Source organism: Heterocephalus glaber, unplaced genomic scaffold (assembly GCF_053883595.1).
Source record: "Heterocephalus glaber isolate CG9 unplaced genomic scaffold, H.glaber_assembly_v1.0 deba00000470, whole genome shotgun sequence".
NCBI lineage: Eukaryota > Metazoa > Chordata > Mammalia > Rodentia > Bathyergidae > Heterocephalus > Heterocephalus glaber.
In genome coordinates, this window is record NW_028258145.1 from 10,662,746 (window position 1) to 10,689,416 (window position 26,671).

The 26,671-nt window shown below is 37.6% G+C and overlaps 1 pseudogene; it reads right to left on the bottom strand.

Moving 5' to 3' along the window:
- Positions 1 to 9,263: 9,263 nt before the first annotated feature.
- On the bottom strand, positions 9,264 to 11,083 carry LOC106009362 (uncharacterized; annotated as a pseudogene).
- Positions 11,084 to 26,671: the final 15,588 nt, after the last annotated feature.

Consider the following 26,671-nt stretch of genomic DNA (forward strand, 5'->3'; position numbering starts at 1 on the left):
GGTGTCCAAGGACCAAGACAATCCCCTCAAGTTCAAGCTGCGCCGTCAGCGGCCTTAGTGACGGTGATCATACTTTTAACCCTGGTGTTGGGGGAAAGAAACCCTCATGCTCCCCAAAACTTGACCTGGATCATTACCAGCACCTCAACAGGTGACATAGTGAACAGTACCTCCGGAACAGTCCCTCCCTTCACTTGGTGGCCCACAATAGATTTTGACCTATGCCTTCTAGCTGCAGGGACCTGGGATATTGGAGACTGGGAAGTAAAACAACCAGGTAAGCCCAAATGTGGCCCCGGAGTTAATAGGTGCAACATAAAAGGGCCAACCTCCTCAGCCCCCAGGTGCGGTCACCCCGTGCAATGAGCCTCCTTACAAAACACCCACTTCTATGTTTGCCCGGGGGGGGGGGGTCACTTGCCCTCTCAAACTAATAGGTGTGGAGGGGGGCACAAATTCTACTGTGCAGAATGGGGATGTGAATCAACAGGTACTGTCCCAAGGAATCCCCCAGTCGAGTAAAAAGAGAGCCCATAACAGCAATCACCCTGACAGTACTCCTAGGCCTGGGCTTAGTGGGAGCAGGAACTGGGGTCTCCTCCTTAGTCTTACAAAACAAACATTATAATGATCTGAGGGCTGCCATAGATGTTGATATAGAAAGACTTGAAAGCTACATCACACACCTCCAAGAGTCATTAACTTCCCTAGCAGAAATAGTGCTCCAGAACAAAACAGGCTTAGATTTAATTCTCTTGCAACAAGGAGGACTCTGTGCCACCCTAGGTGAAGAATGCTGTTTCTACATAGACCACTGGGGAGTAGTCAAAGAGTCCACGACAAAGGTTAGAGAGGGCCTTGCCAAGTGCAAACAAGAATGCGAGCAAGCCCAGGGATGGTTCGAGTCCTTGTTTAACTCATCTCCTTGGTTAACTACCCTGATCTCTACACTGTTAGGCCCCCTGCTTGTTTTATTGCTTCTCTTAACTTTTGGACCTTGCATACTTAACAGGTTGATCTCATTCATTAGGGAACGTGTCAGTACTGTACAGCTGATGGTACTTAGGTCCCAGTATAGGCCCATTCCAGGGGATCCAATATAATCAACCCCCCAAGACCCATGATTGGGCCTCTATAGGCTGAGAAGTGGGGAATGTGAGACCTAAGCAACTCCATTTTAAAATTTGGCTCCATCTTAAAATAAGGTGGCCTGGACATAAACTCCAGTTCCAAGAAAAACCACAAGATGTACTTTGACCACCTGCCTGTGATAATGTTCAGCGGTCCCCTAGCAACAGCTAATCAGTAGTTACCCCAATACCCCAATGACCCAGATGTTCTTTTCAATAGCTTGAGCAACCGTTTGCAGTTTGGCCTGCGAGGCACAGCCAATCAGATTTAAACATTCAAAATTTGCTATGTACCAGCCAATCATGTAATTTCCAAACTGGAACTCCCCGAACCTTGCTGTAACCCCTATAAAAACCCCTGCTGATTTGGAGTTAGGGGCTCTCAATCCTGACCCGCTGCATTGGCAATGGTTGAGAGTCCCTGCTCGAGCTTGAATAAACGACCCTCATGTGTTTGCATCGGAATCGGCTCCTTGGTGATCTTTGGGGACTTCGCAATCTGGGCACAACAGTGGTCTGGTGTCCTCTGTGTCTTTGTAATATTGAACCAGGTGGCTGCCTGTCTGCAGCGGGGTGATTTGGTGTCTTCTGCATGACTCAGGACCTCGGTAGGTGGTGCACAGACCTTCCTGTGTGCAGTGGAATGATCTGGCATATTCCACTTGACTGGGGACCTCAGTAGGGTGTGGGCAGACCTGCCTGTCTGCAGCAGTGATTCGGCTTCTTTCGCATGACTCAGGACCTCGGTAGGGCGTGCACAGACCTGTCTGTCTGCAGCGGGCTGATTAGGCATCTTCCGCCTGACTCAGGACCTCAGTAGGGCATGCACAGACCTCTGGCCTGAATTTAGACATTCTTAACATTCTTGTGATGGTCTTGTCAGGGGTACACACCAAATTTATGCTGAAATAGTGAGTTGAGAAATGAGACCTCATATTCTGTGTTCTAGATAAGATGGGATAAGCCTGGTGTTACATCTCCCTAAAATGTTGGTAAAGGTTTTTTTCCTGAAATTCTTTTATTGGTATATTTTAGGTAAACAATACATTTACATTTATCATTGGGTGCTTGTACCTGTACATGAAGTATCTTGGTTCCTATTTTTTCCCCCATTACCTTGGGCACCCTTCACCCCCTTTACCCTTCCCTATTTACATAGACTTTGTTTCCATTTTTTTTCTTTTCTTATAGTTTTTCCTTTCCCTCCTTTCCTTTCCCCTTCCAATCCCACCACCCCTACCACTTTGGGCCTTTTCTTCCTATTTCAAATTATCAATTATTCATTTTAATCATTTTAATTCTTATTTACACTTTCAGTTTCTCACACAGAGAAACTATTCAGTATTTACACCTGTGTGTCCTCTTTATTTCACTTAAGAGTATGTCCTCAATATGCATCCATTTAGCTATAAAATGTGTCTAGTTTCTCATCCTTTATGGCTAAGAATCAAACCACAGCAATATATGTGCACCCATGTGTATAGCAGCACAGTTTGTAATAGTTAAAGCTTGGAAACAGCCCAAGTACCCATCAACTGGAAACTGGATAAAGAAGATGTGGTTTTTTTAATAAAATGGAGTACTACTCAGCCCTGTTGGTGAAATTTAACACTGTAAACTGGGCTTATAGTTTTACTTATGAAAATTGTAATATTTATTCAATTTCTTTAATAGAATATCATTCAGATTTTGACGAATGATTTTCCTTTAAATTCTAAGCTTTTATTTACTATTTTATGCAATCAGAATTATTTTATGAAATCAGAGTTCTCCATATAATTATTTCATTGTGTTTTAAGATCTGAAGTCTCTGACCAGTATCATGTACCAATTCCCACAAGGACTGTCATTGTTATGTACTGCAAATATACCAATGAAAATAAAAATGTTTTAAAAAGGGTGAAAGAGGCCAGGGATTTAGCTCAGTGGTGCTGCAGCTTGCCTCGCAAGCACAAGGTCCTGAGTTTGATCCCCAGTACCAGAAAAAAAGGGTGAAAGAGAGACATTTTGTAGGACATGTACCCCATATTAGTAACTTTTTGTTCTCTCATTTATTCTTGGTCAGACTTACCAATAGCTTATCAACTTTATTAGTCTCTACAAATAATATATTTTGCCCTTCATTATTTATATTTGGTATTTTTTTCTTTTGTTATAATCTGATCTAACCATTATCACTTCCTTCCTTTTAATATCTTTATTTTTAATGTGAAGTAATTTGTTTTGTTTCTGTTTTGGTAGATTTTTTGAGCTGTAAGTAAGCTCACTTGTCTTTGTCATTTGATCTTAGCCAAAAGGCTGAGAAGTGATTTTTTATGGTCTTCTTTCTTTCTAATTTATATATTTTAAGCCAAGCATTTCTCTCTAAACACAGCTTTGTATAATACCTATAAAGTTTTATCCTACTTTTATTACAATTCACATGAAAATATTTTCTTATTTCAGTTCTGATATTGTCTGATCTGTGAATCATTTAAAATGGCTGTAATTTATCCTCTGAAACAGAATTTTTCTTATCAATTTTATTATTAATTTCTTTTTATTAATTTTATTATTTTTACTGTGGTCAGAGATTTTTTTCTGTATGGTACAAAGCTTTAAAATTTTATGAAGCTTGTTTTATGACACAGCATATGGCCAATTTCGCTAAATGTTTCACTCACAATTGGAAAAATGTGTATTTCATGGTAGCTGCATACAAAATTCTATTTGTATCAATCAAGTCAGCTTGGCTAATGGTGCACTTCAAGTCTGTTATATTCCTGTTGACTTTTTTCTCTATGTGTTCTGTTATGTACTAGGAGATATGTCGAGAAAATTCCCATTCTGTGAATATTTACTAAATATATTTTGAGGATATAAGACTAAGTGCCTACAAATTTAGAATTTCCTTTTGTCTTTGAAGTGATTTAACCATTATAAATCATCCTTTTTTCCCTGGTAAGGCTTCTTGTTTTAGCATTTGCTTGGTTTCAAATCAGTTCTGGCCACACCAGCTTTCTGCTGGCTGCTCAGGAGCAGCAGCCCCTGGGAGCCCAGTCCAGGTCCACAGCTGCTGGCCAGGTCAGGTTAGTGAGGGGAGCCAGAGAGAAGAGCCAGGTCCTCAGCTCCCTGAGATTGGTTTGTCCCCTTGCTCTGGGCCTCCCACTTCTGGTGGAAACAGCTTCCATAGCATTATGACTTTTTCACACATTGGGCTATCCTCACTGGGTTGTAGACCATGAGAACAGAAGCCAGGGAGTATTTCCCAGATTTATCTTGTGCTGGGAATTTTCATTGAATTTAAATTGAATAAAATGATTTGATTTTAAATCTTCCATCTTTCTACGTGCTATTTGTCCCACCTGTTCAATATTTCATTTCATTCACTGTCTCCTTTTGAATTCTTTAGGCATGTTTTCAATCATTCTGTTTTTCTTCCTTCTAGTCCTATTGACTTGTTCATTACCTATGCTTTTACTGTTACCCTATGGGCTGCCATATGTGCTTTACCACATTTTGAACAACACGAGGACCTTCATAAACTGAACTACATTAATTCTTTAACATCAACTTCTTATTTCTGTGCTTTACTTCCTTTGCCATCTAAATCCCTATGTATTCTCATGGCTGTGTTTCCTAACATGCATCTAGGGTTTCACCAGTATGGAGGAACTATATTTCTCCTTGTCTCTTTGAGCTGCAACCTGGGGACATTTCCTCCACCTGAGGGTTATCATTAATGTACCCACTCATGCAGGTCTGCTGGTGACAAATTATTCTGCCTTTGGTTTGTCTAAACATATTTCTATTCCATTTTCAGTTTCAGAGATATTCCAGATTGGTGTCTAGCTTTCTAAGCAGTTTAAATATATTTAGTGTCATCTGTTTAGTGTTGTTTCCTGTCTTTATGTTGAGAAGTTAGACATTGTCTTATTGCTGTGGATTAGAAGGAGAGTGTCTCTTTGATCAGATGCTTTTACATTTTTCTCTGTCTTCAGTTTTCAGCAGTTGTACTAGGATACATCTTTAAGTATAACTATGTGCACATGCATGCATGTGTGTTGTGTGTGTGTGCATACATGTATTTATCTTACTTGGAATTAGCAGAAATGTTTGAATTTATTATTTGATATATTGATCAGATTCAGAAAATTCTGTGTCATAAACTTCCTTAGCATTGCCTTGGTTCATTCATTCTTTCCCTTCCTTCTGGAATCCCAACCACAGATACTGCAAACCTTTCATACGAGATATGTCTGATCTATTTCGGACCCAACCAATGAATTTTTAAATTCTCAATTTTTGTATTTTTTTTTTAGTTCTAGGTTTCATTCGATTTTTCTTATAGTTTCAATTTATGACCTAAGTACTTTGTTTTTTAATTCCTTAAGCATATTAACTAAGATTTTCTATGTGAAAATTCTAGGGAGAATTTGAGCTTCTAAGCTATCTTATTTCCAGTGGAGAATTTTTATTTTGCTCCTAGTAGTTATTTAGGCTCTGTGTCTAGAAACACCAACTCTTCTCAATTCGGTGAGGACTCAAGGAGACTGAGTGGCTCTAATCTCTGGCAGTAGATGGGCTGGGGTGGTTTTATGTCTGACTCTCTCTTTCTCCAGACTGTGGACTTTCATTGTCCCTAAGCCTGAAATGTGGAAATGGCCTTGTTGGAACATCTTGAGCCCCAGCTGTTGCTGTTTCATGGAGACAGCTTTGTTGTGCAGCCCATTCTGATGTCCTTCTAGAACTGACAAATGCTAGGGGGAAAAGCAGTGCCACTTGTCTTCTCAGTTTTGGTCCAGAAAAGATTTTCTGCTGTGCATATTTCTTTCTTTTCTTTTATCTAGTGAAAAGGGGTATTGCTAATTTAGTTTTGCTCTTTAGTATGGTTGGGTTAAGAAAACATTGTTTCATTATGGCTGGAGGTACAACTCTCTTAATGAATATTTATATACTAAATATCAGAATCTCTAAACGTTATGAAGGAAACATCAGCAGAATTGAAGGGAGAAATAGGCAACAACATGACAGCAGGAGACTTCAGTACTCAACTTTCCATAATGCATAGAACAACCAGATAAGAGATTAATTAAGGAACAGGATTTGAGCAAAACTGTAGACTAATTGCACATAAAGGCCACATAGAAAATACTATATCAGCAATAGAATGAACATTCTCTTCAAACATACATTATCCAGGATTGGCCTCAGTAAGACCACAAAATAAGTTTTAATGCATTTTAGAAGATTGAAATAATAGAATGTGGTAGCTTTCCATCACTGTGACAAAATATCAGAGATAATAAACTTGTAAAGAGGAAAGGTTTATTTTGGTTCATGGCTTTGGAGGTTTCAGGTGGCCATCATACTCTGGGCCTGAAATGAGGCAGCTCATCTTGTCAGAGAGCACATAATAGAGTTAGCTACAAAATTCATAGAGAAAGGGGAGGGTCCAGGATCAAGGCCACACCCCCAATGATCTCACTTTCTCCTATTAGGTCCCACCTAAATCTTCTATCACCTTTCAGTTGCACCACAGGCTGGTGATCAATTCTTTAGCAAGCGGGCCTTTAGGGATATTTAATATCCAAAATATAGTACAGAGACTGTCTTATATAATCACAGTGGAAGGAAGCTAAGACTCAATAGCAGAAGGAAAACTGGAAAATTCACCAAAATCTAGAAATCAGATAACACATTATTAAACAACCAACAAGTTACAGAAGAAATCCCAGGGAAATTAGAAAATATCTTAGGGCAAAGTAAAACAAAAACATAGCATAACAAAATGTATGCAATAGAGTGAAATCAGGGATAAGGGGGAATTTTTTATGGGTACTGTATATGGTGACACTTAAAAAGAAAGAAGATCATAGATCTAGATTGGTAACCTAAACTTACATCCCAAGGAAGTAGAAAAAGCAAAGCAAGCTAAAAACCTAAGTTAAAAGGAAGAATATAATAAATATATCATAAACAAAAATAAAAAATCAGTTAAAATAAGAGTGATTTTTTAAAAATAAAAGATCAACAAAACTGTCAAAGTCTTAGCCTGGTGAACTGAAAAAGAAAGAGAGAAGAATCTAAAAGGTAAAATAGAAAATGAGTGAGAGGATATGACAACTGGTGCCACAAAAGTAGAAAGACATCCTTCTGTCTCTGAAGTCCTGAGGGCTTGGATTGACATTCTCTCTTTCGTGAAGTTTCTCTGCAGCTTTTCTATCGCTGTCTTTTCTCTCTGCTTGTGCTTTTATTATTTGCTTTTCATAACATCAAGAGGAGAATACCATGCCCAAGTCAGGCAATGGGCTGTCTTGTCTTTCATTCTCCTGTCTTTGGAAAGTTGTATGCAGCTTCATACAGGAAATGCTGCATAAAATAAATAGCAAAACAGAACCAAAAAAAGGTAGAATGTTTTGAAAAATACCTACAACCTTGGAATCAATATGTCTTACAAATATCAATACTGTAACTTCTTTATGTTTTTTTAAAATTAATGAAGAGCAGGATAAACCCTCCACTAAAAATCTTTTAATACTGTACACCAATCTTCCTAGCAAAATAAAGCAAGGGGATGTTGATGTTTTCTCTGACTGCACCACACTGACATGCTACCTGCATTTGCCACAGTTAGAGGAAGTGGGTAACATGGAGGTTGGAAATGTTCAACTTGTTTTCCTGGCTTACAGGACTCTGCTGCTTAAACAAAAGTAAGTAGAGAAGACCAGGTCCTAGAGGTGGAATCAAAATCTCAAGGATTTAGAAGGAGGTAAATTTGCCCTTTGCCTCCCACAGAACATGGGTGAGTTTCCCAGCATCTGAAGGCACGGGCTTTTCAGACCACAGTTAGCGGCAGATATTTTTATGTAATTGTCAGAAAAGGAGTTCTTTGCCATGCTGGGGATTGAACCCAGGGCCTTATGAATGCTGGGCAAGTTCTCTACCACTGGGTCACACTCCCATCCCTCTTCATCCTTTTGAGACAAGGTCTTGTGCCCCCATGCTCAACTAGCAGATATCCTTTTTATTAAAAAAAAAAAAAAGTAAGATTCAAAACAAACTAAAATTGATTGTCCAATTTTAGGTTCTCGTTAATTAATAAGACATCACTATATATGTACAGTTGATGGGCTCATCAAGGGAATGTCTGGAAAATTATCAGCTGTCTCAGGGAGCTCATGAATGTGTGACCAATGCCACACGTTCCCATGCTGGCAAGTGCAAAGCCAAAAAGCACAACCAGGAGATAAAAGAGTGGAAGGAGAGCACTCAGGTTATACATGAGGCAATTCACTCCTGAAGAAAGAATAGAGGTTCTCTTGGGGAGCCTAAACAAACTTACACAGGAGAGCACATATAGTGGCAGGCACATTCCTGAGCATGCTCAGTTTAAGGCCATAGATCACAAGGTCAAGAATGGAAGATCCGGAGAATTCAAGATTAGAATGATCAGAGTTTACTCTAGGGTTCCTAAACGGGTGAGTTAGAGTGACTTGCTAATGTCAGCTGGTTCTTCTTAAGTTTCTCCAAGGAATTTTAGCTGAAACAAAAAGAAATATCCACTTTGGATGTGAGTCAGTCTTCTAAGGGGCTGCAGCTCTTTCAGCTGTTAAGTGTAGGAGTTTGCGGCCAAGGATATCTGCCAAGTTTAGTGACTATAAGTACAAAAATAATGTGCTGTGTTGATGAATTGTTTAATTAATTAATTAGTTTTTGCAGTCTGTTTTCCTTTTATTTGGTCCTATGCTCTAAAAATGCATTTACTTTTAAGATCAATTCTTTTGTTACTATACTAGCTTTAATAAATATGCTAGCAGCTCATACAGGTTTCTGAAAAATTTAGCAACACTGGACCCCAATTTTTCTCATGTTTACATAATGCAGATATTACATAATGATGATAAAGACAGAAAAAAGCCATTTCTATCTTACAAATGGCCCATGCCAATATCTGCAACTATGAGGTGTCTGTCTTAGGGTATTTTAAAAAGTGGCTAACAAGTATAAAAGTTTTCACCATAATCATTACATACACAGGATTTTTCCTTGGAAATTAGTATCTGATGAGGACTAAATTAAAAAGTTTCCTCATATTCATTAAATAAGTAAATCTCAAGTACATATTCTCTGATAAGCTTTGGTTTAAGGCTTTCACAGATGAAAATCTGCTTTCAGGGAGTCCTCTTCAATATGAATTTTATAATGATTAGTAAGGGATCACCTCTGGTTGAAAAGTTTCCCACATGCATTACATTCATAGGGCTTCTCTCTAGTATGAATTCTTTGATGGCCAATAAGTGAGGACCTTTGTCTAAAAGTTTTTCCACATGTATTACATTTGAAGGGTTTCTCTCCTGTATGAATACTCTGATGTTGAGTAAGAGCAGCACTTTGGCCAAATGACATCCCACATTCTAGACATCGATAAGGTTTCTCTCCAGTATGAATTCTTTGGTGATTACTAAGGGATGAGTTACACTTGAATGTTTTCCCACACTCACTACATTTATAGGGTCTTTCACCAGCATGCATTCTTTGATGTTGAATGAGATCTGAACTTTGTCTGAAGGCTTTCCCACATACCTTATATTTACATGGTTTCTCTCCAGTATGAATTCTTTCATGAATAGTAAGAGTAGAATGGGAATTTAAGGCTTTGCCACATTCATTACAATTATACAATTTTTCTCCAGTATGAATTATTCGATGTCTATTGAGTCATGAGATAGAAGTGAAGCCTTTTCCACACTGATTACATCTGTAGGGCTTTTCTCCAGTGTGAATATGTTCATGTTGAAAGAGTGATGCACTCTGACTGAAGGCACTCCCACATTCACTGCATTTGAAAGGTTTCTCTCCAGTGTGAATTCTCTGATGATAATGAAGGGATGAACTGGACTTAAAGCTGTTACCACACTCATTACATAAGTAGGACTTTTTTCTGAGATGAAGCCTCTGACCTCCTGGAAGGGAAGTGATACAATTGGATGGCTTCCTGCCTGGATTATATTTATGAGGATTTTCTCAAGCATGGATTTTTTGATGTATAAAAAGGCCAGATCTTCTGCCAAAGGATTTACTACATTCTTTACATCTAGAGGATTTCTCCACAGTGTGAATTCTAAGGTGCTTACAAAGGGATGCCCTATGGCTAAAGGCTTTCCCACATTCTTAACATATGTAGTTCTCCAGTATGAGTTCTTTGATGTTGAATAAGAGCTGAACTTTGGCTAAAGGCTTTTGAACATTCTCTACACTTAAATAATTTCTTTCCACTATGGTTTTTCTCATGTTTACAAAGGGAAGAATTGTGAAGGAAAGCTTTTTCACACGTATTACATTTATAGCATTTCTCTGCTGTCTTGATTTTTAATCTGTTAAATAAATTTGAATTCTGCTTGAAGCTACTTCTTTGTACTTCATATTTTAAGGGTATTTTTTCTCTAGAAATCCTTTGTGTCTTAACAACAACTGATTTTAGGCTGATGTTTTGGCCAAATTCAAAATTGTTATGGCATTCACCTAAAGCAAGAATTTTTATATTGGTTATTGAAATTATTTGCAATCTTTCATTTGTGTCCCACTGTTTTTTAAATTTGTCCTCAGATATGCAGGGTCTTTCTGGTATGAAGTCCTAGGGTTCATCTTTCTTTAGTCTCTTCCTCATTAGCCCCTGAAGAGATGAGTCTTTAGTTTGAGTTGTCTTTGTGCTTTGAAGACTGCTTTTACATTCCATGGAAGCCAGGTTCCTGTAGTTCTCTGGCATCATGTCCTGGTACAAGCTTCTCTACAGAGCATCCAGCTTCCTCTACTCTTCCTGAGTAAAGAGTACAGCCACATCCTCAAAGGTCACTGCCACCTTAGCCCTTGCTTCCTCCTGCTGATTAGCCTTGTCCTCTTTCTGGGCTCTTCCCCCTGGATGGGTGTGGTCTCCAGAAGGTAGACCTCCCTTCTTGGTCGAGGCCTTGCATTGCCAGGTGCACTCTACCTGCAGCACCCCAGCCTGGGGACCCTGCCTGCCCAGCAACCTGTGCCTGGGAGCCACACACCATGGGGCCCATGCTCCACGGCACTAGAGGTGCTAAGCTTGATCAATTAATTTAGACAAGGTTCCAAGATCCTAGGGCAGAAAAGGTGAGCCAGTCCTAGCACGTGGAAGGAGGCTCCCCTGCCACCACTCCATGCTACTAGGGCAGAAATGGTGAGCCGTGCGGGCACCAGAAGCACCCTGCCCCCACTCATGGAAATGAGAAGACATGTAAACAAGCCTCAAAAACAGACTTCCAGATCACCTACAGCAAGCCCAAAGGGAAACAAGATGAAACAATCTGATACTCAGCCACCTGGACTCTCTGAACTGGCAACAAAAGAGGATCTGGGAAAAATGAAATCAGAAATAATTACCCAGATAATAGCAAAGACTGTGCTCATACTGCAAGACATGATTAATAAATCTAGAGAGGACACAGATGAATAAAAAGAGGAGCTGAGGAACATGGTGGAATCCCAACATAGGAAACAAATGGAATACATAAAACAGATGCAAACAGATTTCCAGGAGATAAAAAAGCTCCATCAAAAGTCTGTGCAGCAGAATGAACCAATGTGAGGATAGAATTTCAGATATAGAAGATAAGATTGCAATTAGTGAACAGGAAAATAAAAATTGCTTTAAAATTGTAAACGAACATGAGAAATCAATCTAGCAGCTGCTAGACAATGCAAAGAAGAATAACATAAGACTTATTGAAGTCAAGGAAGAAAGAGAGAGTGCAGATGACATTAAAAAACTGTTCACAGAAGTGATGGCAGAAAACTTCCCAAGAAGGGGAAAAGAACTTCACATTCAGATAAGGGAGGCTAGCCTTGATCAAAAAATATCTACACATAGGCATATAATAGGATTCCAGAAATCCAACAGAAGAACAAAATTCTACAAGCAGTGAGAGAAAAGAAACAAATCACAGACAAAGGAAAGCCCATCAGAATCACAACACACTTCTCAATGCAAACCCTCAAGGCAAGAAGAGCTGGGAGTGATGTATTTCAAGCCCTAAAGGTAAACAGCCTCCAACCCAGATTGATGGACCCTGCAAAACTATCTTTCAAAATTGATGGAGAAATAAGATACTTTCATGATAAAGAGCACCTCAGGAACTTCATGAATGCCAAACCAGCACTCCAAAAAATTTTAGACAATACCCTAGGAAAAGACAATGAGGATCACAACCCCAGGAAGCCCAGCAGAATGAATCCATTGGGCGTGACAAATTAAACCCAAAGCAGGAGAATCCAACAAAAAGAAAAAGTCATGACAAGGCTTTTAAAACTTTTAACTTCATCTCCCCAATGAGTGTATAATTCAATCCTGTTATTGTACTGGTTAGTATTTTTCTGATTCTAAAGTTGCACACCTTTCCTTGTGCTGTACTGGCTATTTATCATCTTCTTATGTCTACTTTTTAATTGGGTTGTCTGTCTATTAATGAGCTGTAAGAGTTCTTTATATATTCTGGTCATAGGTTATATGCATTGTAAATATGGTCTGTTTAAGGACTACTTTTCATTTTAATGTCATTTAAAGTTCTAAATTTTGGTGGAATCTCATTTATCAATTTTTTTTCTTTTATATATCATGTATTTTGTATCCTAGGTAGTTCTTGCCTACCCTAAATTCATAAACATTTTCTCTTATAATTTCTTCTTAAAGTTTTATACTTTTAGGCTTTCATATTTAGGTTTATAGATCCCTTCAAGTTATTTTCATGTGTGGAAATAAAGAATTGAGGTTAATTTTTTATATACAGATACCAGGTATTCTAGAGCCATTTGCTGAAAACACTATCTTTTCCTCTGCTCTTGAATCGAGTTTATGTTCTATGAAATGTTAATGTTAAAAAATCTTTCAAAACTCAGTGGACCATATATATGTGGTTCTATTTCTAGATTCTCTGTTTTATTCCAATGATCTATATGTCTTTCCTTACACCAACCCTGCTTTGATTACTGTAGCTTTAGAGGAAGTCTTAAAATTAGGTACTAAATATCTTCCAATATTGTTTGTTTTCTTTTTACTTTCCTAGGTCCTTTGTACTCCTACATAACTTTTAAATTTCAATATCCAATTCTTCATTTATAGCAAGTATACATAGACCTGAATTTTTATATAAATGTTGTGTTGTCTAATCCTGCTAAATTCAAATACAGGTTCTGGGGGCTCTTAGAGATTTCTTAGTATTTTCTCTGTAGATGATCATTTCATCTACACATAAAGATTTTGCTTCTGCCATGCCAATCCTATCCTAAATGTGTCATTTTATTGCCAGACTATTTTGGTTTAGGCCTATGTTTCAAAGTTTAATGGACAGATAAAGAGTAAGCATATCGGCCCTTGTTCTCCACCTTAAGGAGAAAGCACTGTATCTTCTCCATTCATATAAGGCATTCTCGCTGGAAGTATGGAGTACATGTCTTTGATCTGTTGAGAAGGTTCTGTTCTACTTCTAGTGTCCTGATAGCTTTTACCATGAACAGCTGTAGAATTTAGTCCAATACTTTTTCTCCAACTAGTGACAGGATCATATGGCTTTTTCCTTTCCTCTGTTAAAATGATGACTTTTGGGGGTGGATCTTCCAATGCTGAACCAACACTGATATCCCTATAATAAAACCACTTTCTACATACTGCCAGATATGACTTCTAATAGTTTGTTTTGTTAAACAAATTTCTATCTATGTTCATACTTTTTTCTTCTATTATCTTTATCCAGTTTTAGGATTAGCACAATGTTGATTTCCTAAAATGAGGGGAGAAGTGTTCCTTTTTTTTCTGCTTTAAATGTTTGATATAATTTATCAGTTAAATTGTATATGAGCCTGTTGTTTTCATATAGGTAAGTTTTCAAGTTAAGAGTGTACTTTCTTTAATAGGTGCTATTCAAATTTTATATTTCCTCCAGAGTTAGTTTCATTAATTTGTCTTCCAAGGTACTTCTTAGAAGTTGTCAAATTTATTTCAAAACATATTTTTGTAATATGCTTTCTATATCCTTTTAAATTCTGTAAAATCTGTGGCAATGTCTCCTAGGTCTTGATATTTTAATTTTAAAATGTATAATTGATATTGTGTAATCGGAAGTAAAGGTCTAAAGGAGCAGGGGAAGAGGGAGGGGTATGGGAAAGGAAAGATGCAAAAAGAAAAAATATGAGAAAAGGAAAAAAAATGGAGACAAAATCTTTGTGAATAGGGAAGAGTGGAGAGGGTGAAGGGAGTGCAGAGGAAGGGAAAAATATATAAGAACCAAGATACTCGTGTAATGGTACAAGATCCGAATGATATATGTAAATGTCTTTTATACGTAAAATGTACCAATAAACTAAATGGGGGAAAAAGTAGTATCTAATAGTGTGACTTATTTTGGTCTAAGAGGAAAAAACACAAACTTAAGTGACAGATGTTATTGAAGGCACTAGGTATATATCTATTATGACATTTTTAACCTCTAGGGTTTGTGGGAGAGAGCATTATATGTGAATATATATGTACACATATATGAATCAGTAGTATATATGTGTGTACACAATAAATTTTCTCTTGTGTACATTTGAGGGTGTTAGAGGATAGAGGGATGGAAGGAGAGGGTGAACAGGTGAGAAATGATGGAGGGAGGCCTCAGCCTTTTGCTGTTGGTGAAGCAATTTTCGAAGTATTATCTAATTTGGGCCTTGTAACAAAACTACACAGTGTGAAGGGCAATTATTATTACCCTCATTTTAGAAATGATGAAAGAGTGGTTGAAGTCCTCTGTGGCTCAATGACTTTAGAATAGCCAAATAGCTAGCTAATGCTGGACTCGAGATTATGTTTCAAATCTTTTGAGAGCAAAGTCCTCTGAAGTTTTGTATCAATGTGTTATAATGTATCACTCCTAAATAAGTATTAAAGCTAAAAAGATGGTAATATAGTTTCAAATGGAAAAGATATTGAATATTTTATCTCATCATAGTATGATATGTTCCAATTGTGAACTTTTATTTTCCTTTTCTCAAAAGTCAATTTTTCTCTCAATAAATTTATTAACCTGTGAAATATTATGGAGATTAATGAAATCATCTTTCACACTTCTGAAATTTGTTATGAAATAATTCAAAATTTCTGTAGATATTACAGGACACTGTATCCCCTTCTGTTCTTCATTTCCAGTATGAAAGAATGAAGCCAAGGGTTGTTTTTTGTTGTTGTTGTTTCTCTTACAGCAGGAAATGACTGTGTGATCCATTTTTGGGGCCACAAAAGTAAAAGTGGAAAAATCACTTTTTGTTTCTGGGAAAGTGTGGCATGAATAAAAGAGATACAGCCTTTACATTTTCCATGCTTTGAGTTTAGTCAGAATGGCTGCAAAGGAAGCAGCAATCTTACTACCTAAAAGAATGGGAAAGGTAAGCGAGAGATGGTGGCCTGGACATGTTTGCACTGATGAACACAACTTAGCAACCTCCAGATTCTAGATTTGTCTTCTTGGGGAGTTAAGGGAGAGGAAAGGGGAACATTTTAATGTTACCTGTATTCACTAAACACTGAAATTTCCAAATAAAAAAACAAAAAAAAACCCAAAACAAAATAAAAAACAAAAAAATTAATTTAGACAAGGACAACAGCCATCCTGTATAAATTTTGTTTGCCCTTATCTCTCTGAGTTATTTATTTTGTTAAATAATGACTGGAAATTAATATAACTCCACCCTGTAGAGAAGTTATTTTTTTAATTCAGATTCATTAAACTTTTGCAAGCTATGTAATGTTAAGGAATAACTTAGAAGTGTGAAACAGGAAATATATTCCTTGCGTCATGATACTATTTGTTTTAAGTAAGACTAGATCTGGTTCCTTAATTATTATTAATTAAATTGTACTTTTGTATGGGGCACAGTGTGCTCATTGAGTACATCTATATAATGATCAAATCAGGTATTTAGCATTTCTGTCTTCTTAGATTTTAAAATTTTCAACTAACATGAAATAATTATACATACAGTATGTGTACATGGTATAGTATACATTAACATGCATATGCAATGTGTACTGATAGGCAAGAATTTGTTTAAAGATAAAAAGCCACCTGTAACTTTAAGAAGTAAAAAATACAGAGATCACAAACATCACATAATTCCAAGTCTCTGGTTCCACAAACCTGCAATTTGCATCCTCTTACATGTTAGTAATTCTGAAATGAGTTTACCATTTTTTAAAAAATGTTCCAAGGGTAATTGACTTGGAGCTACAGAACAACTCAGAGTAGATGTGTTAGGAGAGGCTCTGAACTGTGGAGTAAGATTTGTCCTAGAGTTGTGGTGTATTCTTGACTTTGTAGCAGAGCACCCTGAGCTGTAATAATCACTCTTTGCTCATTCTCAGCTCTTAGGGCTCCTTTAAGGGCTGGTGTAACAAAGCTGCTTCTCTTTCTCCTTTAATCATAAGAAGTTAAATTTTTAGTGATTATGATTTTCAAGATTTTTTTCCCCTTGCTGGAAACACAAAGAAGGTTGAAGCCTTCATTCTGTGCAATAAAGTGAGGCAGAAGGCTTACCAGAAAAGGCCATCTTTGGAGATGGAGCAGCAGCTGCAGCCCCTAATGGATGTCATTTTCTAGAAAATGGTTGAGTTCTCCAAAGCCTCGATCTTGCCCTTTCATCCTGAGTCCTTTCCACTGCCTTTCCAAAATTTGAAATCCTTATGAATACTGTTCCGACCACTTGTTTTCCCAACATATTTTTCTTTCTGAAATATCCCACTCTTCACCCCACACACACTGGTGATCCGATGACATTCTTCTTGGTGTCTGACACCTTGCTCAGCCTCCATTCTGTTCAACTCAGTGAGTTTCCATCCCTTGTCAGTCTCCTCTTAATGACATTGAATCCTGCACTTCAGGTGGCCTCTTCTCTTTTTGTTAAAAAAAAATTATTTTATTGGTACATTTTAGATATACAATATAATGACATTCATCATTCAAAATTTGCACCTTTACATAATCTCTCAGTCCTTATTTTTCCCCTTTCACCTGTCCTGCCTTCAACCCCTCCACCCATCCCTATTTACAGACTTTGTTTCCATTTTTTCATTTTCTCATATTAATTTCATTCCCTTCTTTCCTTTCCCCTACCCCTCCTACTTCCCCTTCCCATTTGCCCCTTTTCTTCCAATTTCATATTATCTATTATACCTTTTAGTCCTTATTTACACTTTCAGTTTCTCATGCTAGAGAAACTATTCAGTATTGACACATGTGTGTCCTATTTATCTCACTTAAGAGTATTGCCTCAATGTGCATCCATTTAGCTATAAATGTCTCTAATTTCTCATTTTTATGGCTGATTAGTACTCCATTTTATTAAAAAAGCACATCTTTATCCAGGCTCCAGTTGATGGGCATTTGGGCTGCTTCCAAGTTTTAGCTATTACTCATTGTGCTGCTGTGAACATAGGTACACATATATCATTATGGTATGATTCAAATGTGACTTCCAGTCCTAGTTCTTTGAGGTATCTCCATACTGATTTCCACAGTGATTGCACCAGTCTACACTCCTACCAGCAGTGGAGCAGGGTTCCTCTTTCCCCACAACCTCACCAGCATTTATTATTGGTTGATTTCATGATAGCAGTCATTCTTTCTAGAGTGAGGTCCAATCTCAGTGTTGTTTTCATTTGCATCTATCTAATGACCAGTGATGTTGAACATTTTTTCTTGTGTTTATTTGCTATTTCTTCTTCTTTGTGTGAGAAATGTCTGTTCATTTCAGATGCCCATTTTCGGATTGGTTCTTTCAATTTTGGAAGTCTGATTTTTTTAAAGTTCTTTATAGATTCGAGAGAGTAGACCTTTGTCTGGGGAACACCAGGTGAAGATTTTGCCCACACTGTGGGTTGTCTTTTCACACTCGTGGTGGTTTCTCTTGCTGTGCAGCTTTTTAGTAACAAGAGATTCTACTTGTTGATTATGCTAGTTGATGGTCAACTCAGGTTTTGTCATAAAATCTTTTCCTATAGCAATGTCTTCAAGAGTTCTACCTAACCTCTGTTTGAGCCAGTTCGGCATTTCTGTTTTAATATTTAGATCTTTGCTCCATTTTGATTTTAGTTTAGTGCATGGTGAGAGATATAGGTCTAGTTTTAATCTTTGGCAAGTTGAAACCCAATTTTTCTAGCACCATTTATTAAAGAGGCTATCTTTCCTCCAGTGAGAGTGTTTGGCTCCTTTATCAAAAATGAGATGGCTGATTGCATCTGAAGTTGTTTCTGCATCTTCTAATCTGTTCCACTGGTCTTCAGATCTGTTTCTTTGCCAGTACTATGCTGTTTTATCACAGTAGCATTGTAGTATAGTTTCAAGCTGGGGATTGTGATACTCCCTGCTATGTCTCTGTTATCTAGAATTGCTTTTGCTATTCTGGGTCTCTTCTTGTTCCAAATTAATTTTTGGATTGTTATCTCAAGGTCCATGAAGTATGCTGCTGGCATTTCAATTGGGATTGCATTGAATCTATAAAGCCGTTTTGGAAGTATGGCCATTTTCACTATATTGATCCTTCCTACCCAAGAGCAAGGGATGTCTTTCCTTTTTGTGATATCATGTTCAATCTCTTTTTTCAGAGTGTTGTAGTTTTCAGAGAATAGGTTTTTGGTTTCTTTCATTAGGTTGATTCTTAGGTATTTCAGTTTTTTGGATGCTATTGTGAAAGGAATTGTTTACCTTATTTCTCTCTCAGTGAGTCTGTTGTTCATGTAGAGGAAAGCTACTGATTTTTTATGTGTTGACTTTGTATCCAGCTACTCCACTGAATTTGGTTATTAAGTCTAGAAGACTTTTGGTGGCATTCTTGGAGTCTTCTATGTAGAGTATCATGTCATCTGCAAATAATGACAGTCTAACTTCTTCATTTCCTATTTTTATTCCTTTTATTTCCTTCTCTTGTCTAATTGCTGTGGCTAATGTCTCCAAAACTATATTGAACATTAGTGGTGATAGTGGACATCCTTGTCTTGTTCCTGATTTTACAGTGAAGAATTTCAGGTTTTGATCATTTAGCATGATATTGGCTGTTGGTTTTTCATAGATGGCTTTTATTAGATTGAGTTAGAGACTGTCTATTCCAATTTTTTGTAGGGTTTTTCTCATAAATGCATGTTGGATTTTGTCAAATGCTTTTTCTACATCTATTGAGATAATCATATGGTTTTTGTCCTTGGCTTTATTGATGTAGTGTATTACATTTATTGATTTGGATATGTTGAACTATCCCTGCCTGCCTGGGATGAATCCCACTTGATCAGGTTGTGTGATCTTCTTGATCTTCTTCTGTATTCTATTTGCCAGTTTCTTATTAAGGATTATTGCATCTATGTTCATTAATGAGATTGGCCCATAGTTCTTTTTTTCAGTTGGGTCATTCTCTGCTTTGGGGATCAAAGTGATGCTTCCTTCTAGGAATGAATTCAGGAGTTTGCAATTCCATTATTCTGACCTCCTGTTTGGTCATTGTGAGACATGTGCAGAATTTGAAGCCGAGACAATGAGAAAATATGCATATTTTAAAAAATTAATGTTATTGGGCTGGGGATTTAGCTCAGTGGTTTTGTCGCCTACTGCGCAAGTGCAAAGACCTGAGTTCAAACCCTGGTACAAAAAAAAATTAATGTTATTGGGGAGCCTGATTCCAATGCCAGGTCTTTATAGTAGATTTAAATGAGATTCTGAGCCCTGTGAAACTTTCCCTAGTGTTTTGTCTTTAAAAGAATTTTTCCTGCAAATAGTAGTGAAGTCAGACATCTTTTTCACATGCTGTCGCTATGGTCTGCCTGAGGAAAATCCTTCTAAAACCATCTGTAAGTAGCCATTTCTGCTTTGAAACAGCACAGTGTGGAGGATCCTCAGGGAGGTTTGAATAGCCCTTAGAAGCTGGTGCAAAGGAGTTTGTGAGAAAGGTCTGACAATGCAAATCTCTTTGTGTCTGAATCCTACTGGAGATGGGGAGTTTAATGCTGGGATACAAGGTGACAGAGATGAGTTTCTAAGAATATCACTGTGGTCACTCCCACTTTCACATTTTACCTGCTGCATCTCATTCTCATGAACAGTCAGTCATCTGTATAATCAAAGAACAGCAGTTGTCATATCCTCAGGCCCACTTTTGAAAGCACTCTGGCCACAGTGCTTTAGAAAGAGTGTGGGTTTACCCTTAGCACAGGGAGTCACCATAGCTTTGTGTCCATGGGACTGAGGGATGCACTAGGCCCAGGGGTCTAGAGCTCAGACCCAGGGTATCTGTTAGAGAGAAGCCCAGCTCTGAATCCAGCTCTGGACTCTGGGAGTTGCACCTGCAGGGATGCACTGCCAACCTCCTGGCCACGGTTTATCTCTGCAGTGCACAAGAGTTAGTGGCTCCCAGGGAGGCTGGGAAGCATGCTGCATGTGTCTACTTTTTCACTTTTCTTAGATGAATCCATTTGTTAAATCAAACATGGCTATAATTGGTTGCACAAAAATAATCCAGCCCAGGTTTTGAAGACCTTGACTTTGTCCTTCCAGCCTGTAGGGGTCTTGTACAGTGCTGAGATGTGTGCCAGGAAGCACAAGGCACCCTTGCTGTGAGATGATATGTGAAAGATGACCAGCTACTCTGCTTTCCTTTTCTGGACCTGCCTCCTACATAATGATGAATGCATTGTTTTCGGTGCCTGTGTGCAGAAGTCCTTGAGAAGTGCTGGGACAAGAGCAGCTGAGGAAGGCTAATTCTCCTCTGGTCTCAGGTGCTGGAAGGAGCAGTATTTCACCCTGCTTTTGTGGGGGCTGTGTGCTGTGCCTCCCAGGTGTGCCCTGGGGAAGCCACTGAAAACCTGGGGAATTATTCCTTAGGGTCCGGAAAATGTGTGAGAAAGTAGAAACTGAGCAGCCCTCTTGTAGAGAGAACTCAAGCTCTTCCTACAGAGCCCTCCACTTTCATGGGGGGTAGAGAACTGCAAGTGTATTTTTTGGATTGTTTAATTTCATAGCCCATTCTTTTAGCAGTAATGAACTTAACAAGTGAAACTGCAATTTACTGAAAAATGAAGTCTTGTTTTTGTTCCTTAAGACCACCATGATGGACACAAGCTGGATGGAATTATATTTTACACCCATCAACCATCACAGGAATGATGATTCATGGAATCATGATTAACTCATGGAAATTTGAAGACCAGAAGGCACATGTCTCTGTAAAGGGGACATCAGCACCTTCATCCTTAGCTGGATACCTAGAGGGGCTGGAGCTGAGCCCAGGACCACTTCAGAGTGGATAGCTGGGATTGAGGGTGTAAGGCTGGTCTCTGGGTTCATGAATGGTGCATCTCTGGGGTCCCTGGGCAGGCAGGCTGCTCTAGCCAGCAGTGGAGAGAGCTGTAAGATCCACAGTGGGCCAAGGTCTATAGCTCAGGGGTGGGCACAGCACCCTACTGGGAAGGACTGTCCTCCAGCCCCAGCAAAGAGGGATTCAGATGGGCTCAGAGTGTTTCAGGATGAGCTGTGTCTCCCCCAGTGTCCTTGTGCACATAGTCCTGATCTCTGGATGCAATTAAGATTCACAGGGCTGATTTAGGGTCCATGGCTGGGTCTGAGGCCCATGGCCTGTCTCCTGAGGCACAAGGTGATTTCCCCTGGGCCCCTGGGCCAATGCCAGCGACACTGGTACCACAGTGAAACCAGGCTGCTGCCAAGCCGGCAGGGGTCACAGACACTTGCAGGTCTGGAGCTGAGACCACAGCTGGGGAGTGGACCACTGTGCAAAGGTGTCCCTCTCAGAGCCACCAAGGAGGTCTTGGGCTCTACTGGTGATTTATTTTGTATCCAAATTTCTGAATCTGAAGACTCCCACAAAGACACTTCATTCTTTGAAGGTCTATGGAATTTCTGTTGCTGTGGGGAGATTTGAGCCAAGGGTCCTTCTATTCCATCACCATGCTAATGATTGAATAATCATGCCTATGTTTACAGTGCCATTATCTCTATGGATAACAATAGGCACACAGCCCAGGAAGAGAAGTTCTGTACAATAATACGATTAGACTATCTTCAACTGGACAGTCACATTTCTAAGGGTGTAATGGCTATAAATGACACTCTGTTGGAAGGAATTTCCTCTGTTTAGACCAACTCAGCATCCAAAGTGAAAACAGATGACTGAGCAATCTCTTCTTTCTTCTTTATAATTCAGATCATTGTTTATTTTTAAAGGTTTTCTTTTTTGTTGTTTTTGGAGGAGTTTAAGGTTCACAGCAAAATTGAGAGAGAAGTACAAATATTTCCTCCCACCCAATCATATGTTCAGCCCCCCACATTACTGACACCCTCAGCAAGGTGGCATGGCAGAGGGGCATCACAGAGGAGAAACAGAACATGGTAAAGCAGGGCAGGCAGAAGGCAGCAAAACATCCAGCTACAAGGGACGACAGCAGCCCTCTTTCTGTCTCTTATGTTGGATCTAGGCTACCCACTCTTAGGGCAGGTAGCACTCACACCCTTAATTCTAATATCCTTAATTATAACATTGCACCATGAATCAATCCCAGCATTACATCCTTAAGCCCAGCATCACACACTCTAGATGTAGCCACCTCTGAAAAACCCCATCTATGACTCCATGAGGCTTTGGCAAAGGGTCATCTGGATATAAGCCATAACAACAGGATTTGTTGTCAGAGAACCCAATTTGATCGTTCTAATTCAGTGTAGAATTGGTTCCATTGTTATTATAAATTGCACTTTCCTCATGATGTGATATGCAGCATCTTTTTACATGCTGATTTGCTATACATTTTTTGGTGAGATGCATTTTAAGGTCTTAAGGTGACATAGTAATAAGTTCTTAATTTCAAATACCACTTACTTATTGCCACTATATAAGAAAGAAATTGATTTTTTTGTGCATTAAACTTTTATTATGCAATTTTGCTACAATTTTTCATTATTTTCAGGGGCTTGTCTTTGGATTCTGTACATAAATGACCAGGTCATTTCAAAACAGACAGTTTCCTTGGGGAGAGGGCACATTGTCACCTAGCCCTAGTTCTTAGTGGAGAACTTCTAGGTCTCACCATTAATTATGTTAGCTATAGATTTCTCATGGATACGCTTTATTCAGTTGAGAAAGTCCCCCTGTAGTCCTAGCTCACTGAGAATTTTTACCAAGAACAGGCATTAGGATTTGTCATACACTTTTCCTGTGTGCATTAATATGATCATATAATTTTTCCTCTTTAGCCTGTTAATGCAATGGGTTCCATTAATGGGTTTCTGAATCTTAAACTAGCCTTGTATAGCTGGTGTAAATCCTACTTAAGTGTGGTTTATGTATTAGTCAGCTTTCCCATTGCTGAGACACAATATCCAACTCCCATAATTTAAAGGGGGTGGGGGAGGTTTAATCTGGCTCACATTTTGAAGAGATTCAGTTCACGGTTGGCTGGCTCGAAGGCACGAATATCACAGAGATGGGTTGTGGCAGAGCAAAGCTGTTCAGTCTATGGCAGTCACAGAGCAGAACAGGGGAACAGTGCCAGAGAAGGAGGGGTGAGAGACCAGATATAGACTACAAGGCCACACTTTCATGAACACCCACACCAGAAGTGTGCTCCAGCGATCCACTAATCCTTGGGTGGATTCCAAAGGTAAAACTACCACTATATAAATAATGTTGTATCTTATCATATCATATCAATATTTATACATTTAGATTCAATTTACTATTATTTGACTGAGATTTTTACACTTATGTCCTAAGACATACTGGTTTGTAATTTCCTTTAAAGGTCTTTGGTTTGGGTAATAGATGATGCTGGATTTGCAGAATAAGTTAGGAAGTATTTCTTCTGCATCTATCTTCTGATTAATCTGGTAAATTTCTTCCTAAATGTTTTTACCAGTGACCTTATCTGGCCTTGATGCTTTCTGTTTCGGAAGTTTATTAATTATCATTGCAATGTAGTTGATACAGACCTATTTGGATCTATGGTTTTTTACTGTGTGAGTTTTGGCAGATTATCTTTCAAGAGATTGGGCCATTTCATCTGTGTTATCAGATTTATGGGCATCGAGGTTCCCATAGTATTCCCATATGATATTTCTAAAGTCCATGGGATCTGTAATGATGTTCCATCTTTCATTTCTGCCATTAATAATTTGTGTCCTCTCTCTAACAAATTTGTGATTTTCTTGACTATCCTATTTCCAACTTCATTGATTTCTGCTCTGATTCTTATACTTTTCTTCTGCTTATACTGGATTTAATTTACTCTCCTTTTTTTCTAGTTTCTTAAAGTGGAAATTTATATTATTGGTTTTATAACTTTCTTTTCTAATATATGTCATCAGCGTTATGTATTCCCCTCTATGCTTCTGTAACATTTCACATATTTTGATGTTATATTTTTATTTTTATTGAGTTAAAATACATTTTAATTTCTCTTGAGATTTGTTTTTTGACTCGTGTGTTTCTTAGAAGTATGCTCTTTAACATTAAAATTATTGGGGGGTTCTCCAGGTTTTATTTATTATTTATTATTTGCCATTGATTTGTAGTTTAATTCCACTGTGTTCTATTAATAGGTGGTGTGAGAAGTCTGTTCCCAGATGAAATTTGATGGGTTCTGCTGTAGAAAGTGCATTACATTTCACACAATAAATACAGCTTTTCATTTAGATCCAATGCCTGGTTCTCTTAAATAAATGTGCACATTTTATAATTACAAGATTTTTTATACATAAAAGCTGAATCAATAGTTCTGATATGTTATTGAAATTTCCATTAGCAGAAGAACTTGGCAAATGATTCCATTTTTGAGAGTGACATCAGATGCTTCAAACATAAAATCAGTTAAAGCCAAGCATCATTTTAATTTTAACCCAAATAATTTACTTAAGGAGGTTTAGTACTTATTTGTTGTACATAATGTTTACATTTCTTGTGTGGAGTTGGTATGTAACTCATCTTCATTCCTTTTTTATCCCCTTTCCTTCCCCTCCTTCCTTTTCCATCATCTCTTGATCCCATTTTGGAGGGGGTGTGCATAGTTGCAATATTCAATTCACGAACCTAAATTAAACATTTGTTCTTTTTCCATTAAAGTTATGTCATTATTAGTGGATACCTTTGTAAATTAAAATTGAAAAATGAAGATAAAGTTATTTTGTGATTGTATTATGAATATAAATTTTATTGAAATATGACATATAAAGAAAATCCAGTAAGGTACTAAATTAAATTAAGAAACCTACAGATCAGAAACATATTTGAAATTAGTTATTCCACAGAGTTCATCCAATAAAAAAGGATGCATTATTCTTAACAATTAAAACAAAATCTGTAGTTATACAAATTTAGAGTTTATATATTTATAGAAAAGTGATAGAAGAAATAGAATAATAGAAGAAATAATAAATGCATATACATTAATAAGTATGTACCTATATATATACAAAATATAATGTATCAACCTTGCAGTCTGGGCTACCTTCTTTTACTGCTCATTTTGAATCAAATTTAAGAAAAAGTTTGAGCCTTAATGAAAATTACTTTAAAAATAAACCTTAATTCCCTACATGGTGCTGAAAATATTTACATTTTAGTTGTGCCTTGTTCAAAAGTAGTTGAAAATCTAATAAAATAAGTCAACACTTGAATTGCCAAGAAACTTTATCTTTCAAAGCTTTGAGTAAATTGTCATCATTGAGAAAAAATAGGTCATTTTTTTCCAACAAAACACAGGAGAAGAAGACACATTAAGTGATGAGAGATTAAATAGTGTCTAGGGAATGATTTTGATATTTGATATATGTTGGACTATCTTGATTTGAAGAAAAAATATTTTGATGATGCTCCTATTTGTGGTCAGAAAATTTATATTCTGAAACAGCCTATAATAAAAGTGAGAAGATCTGCCACTGTGTGTCATCTAAATTGAGCAAATAGTCCAAGAAACAATGGAGAGCTTTTTATGATCTTTGTCTCCTATCAATATTTGTTGAAGAAATATGTATCCTTTTTGATATGGAAATAATCTTGAGATTGGTAAAGAGATGATTTTCTCCTTCAGAAATTCTCTGGTTTCCAAGAAAGTTCAACTGTGTCAACAATTTCAAATATATTAACTGTAAATCGAAATAGAATGTGGCACTTAATTTTATGAATTTTTTAAAATATAAGATTATATTAAAATTACTGACTCCAGAAGAATATCAATGGCATAAAAAGAGATTATTTTAAAAATGATTGAAGTATGTGAGTATGTTCCCAAGCTTTGCACATATATATATATATATTTTTTCAATGTTCAGGATCCTACCCAGGCCCACTTGCATGTAAGACCAAGCTCTGTCCTCAGCCCTATATATTTTTAACTAAGAAAATTACTATACTATACCTCTGAACCTTTTCAAATTTTATCTTAGTTTTAACACACATATATATAGAGGGAGAATTAATTTTATTTTTAAAATAGATTTATAAGAGAGCTATTTTAAAGG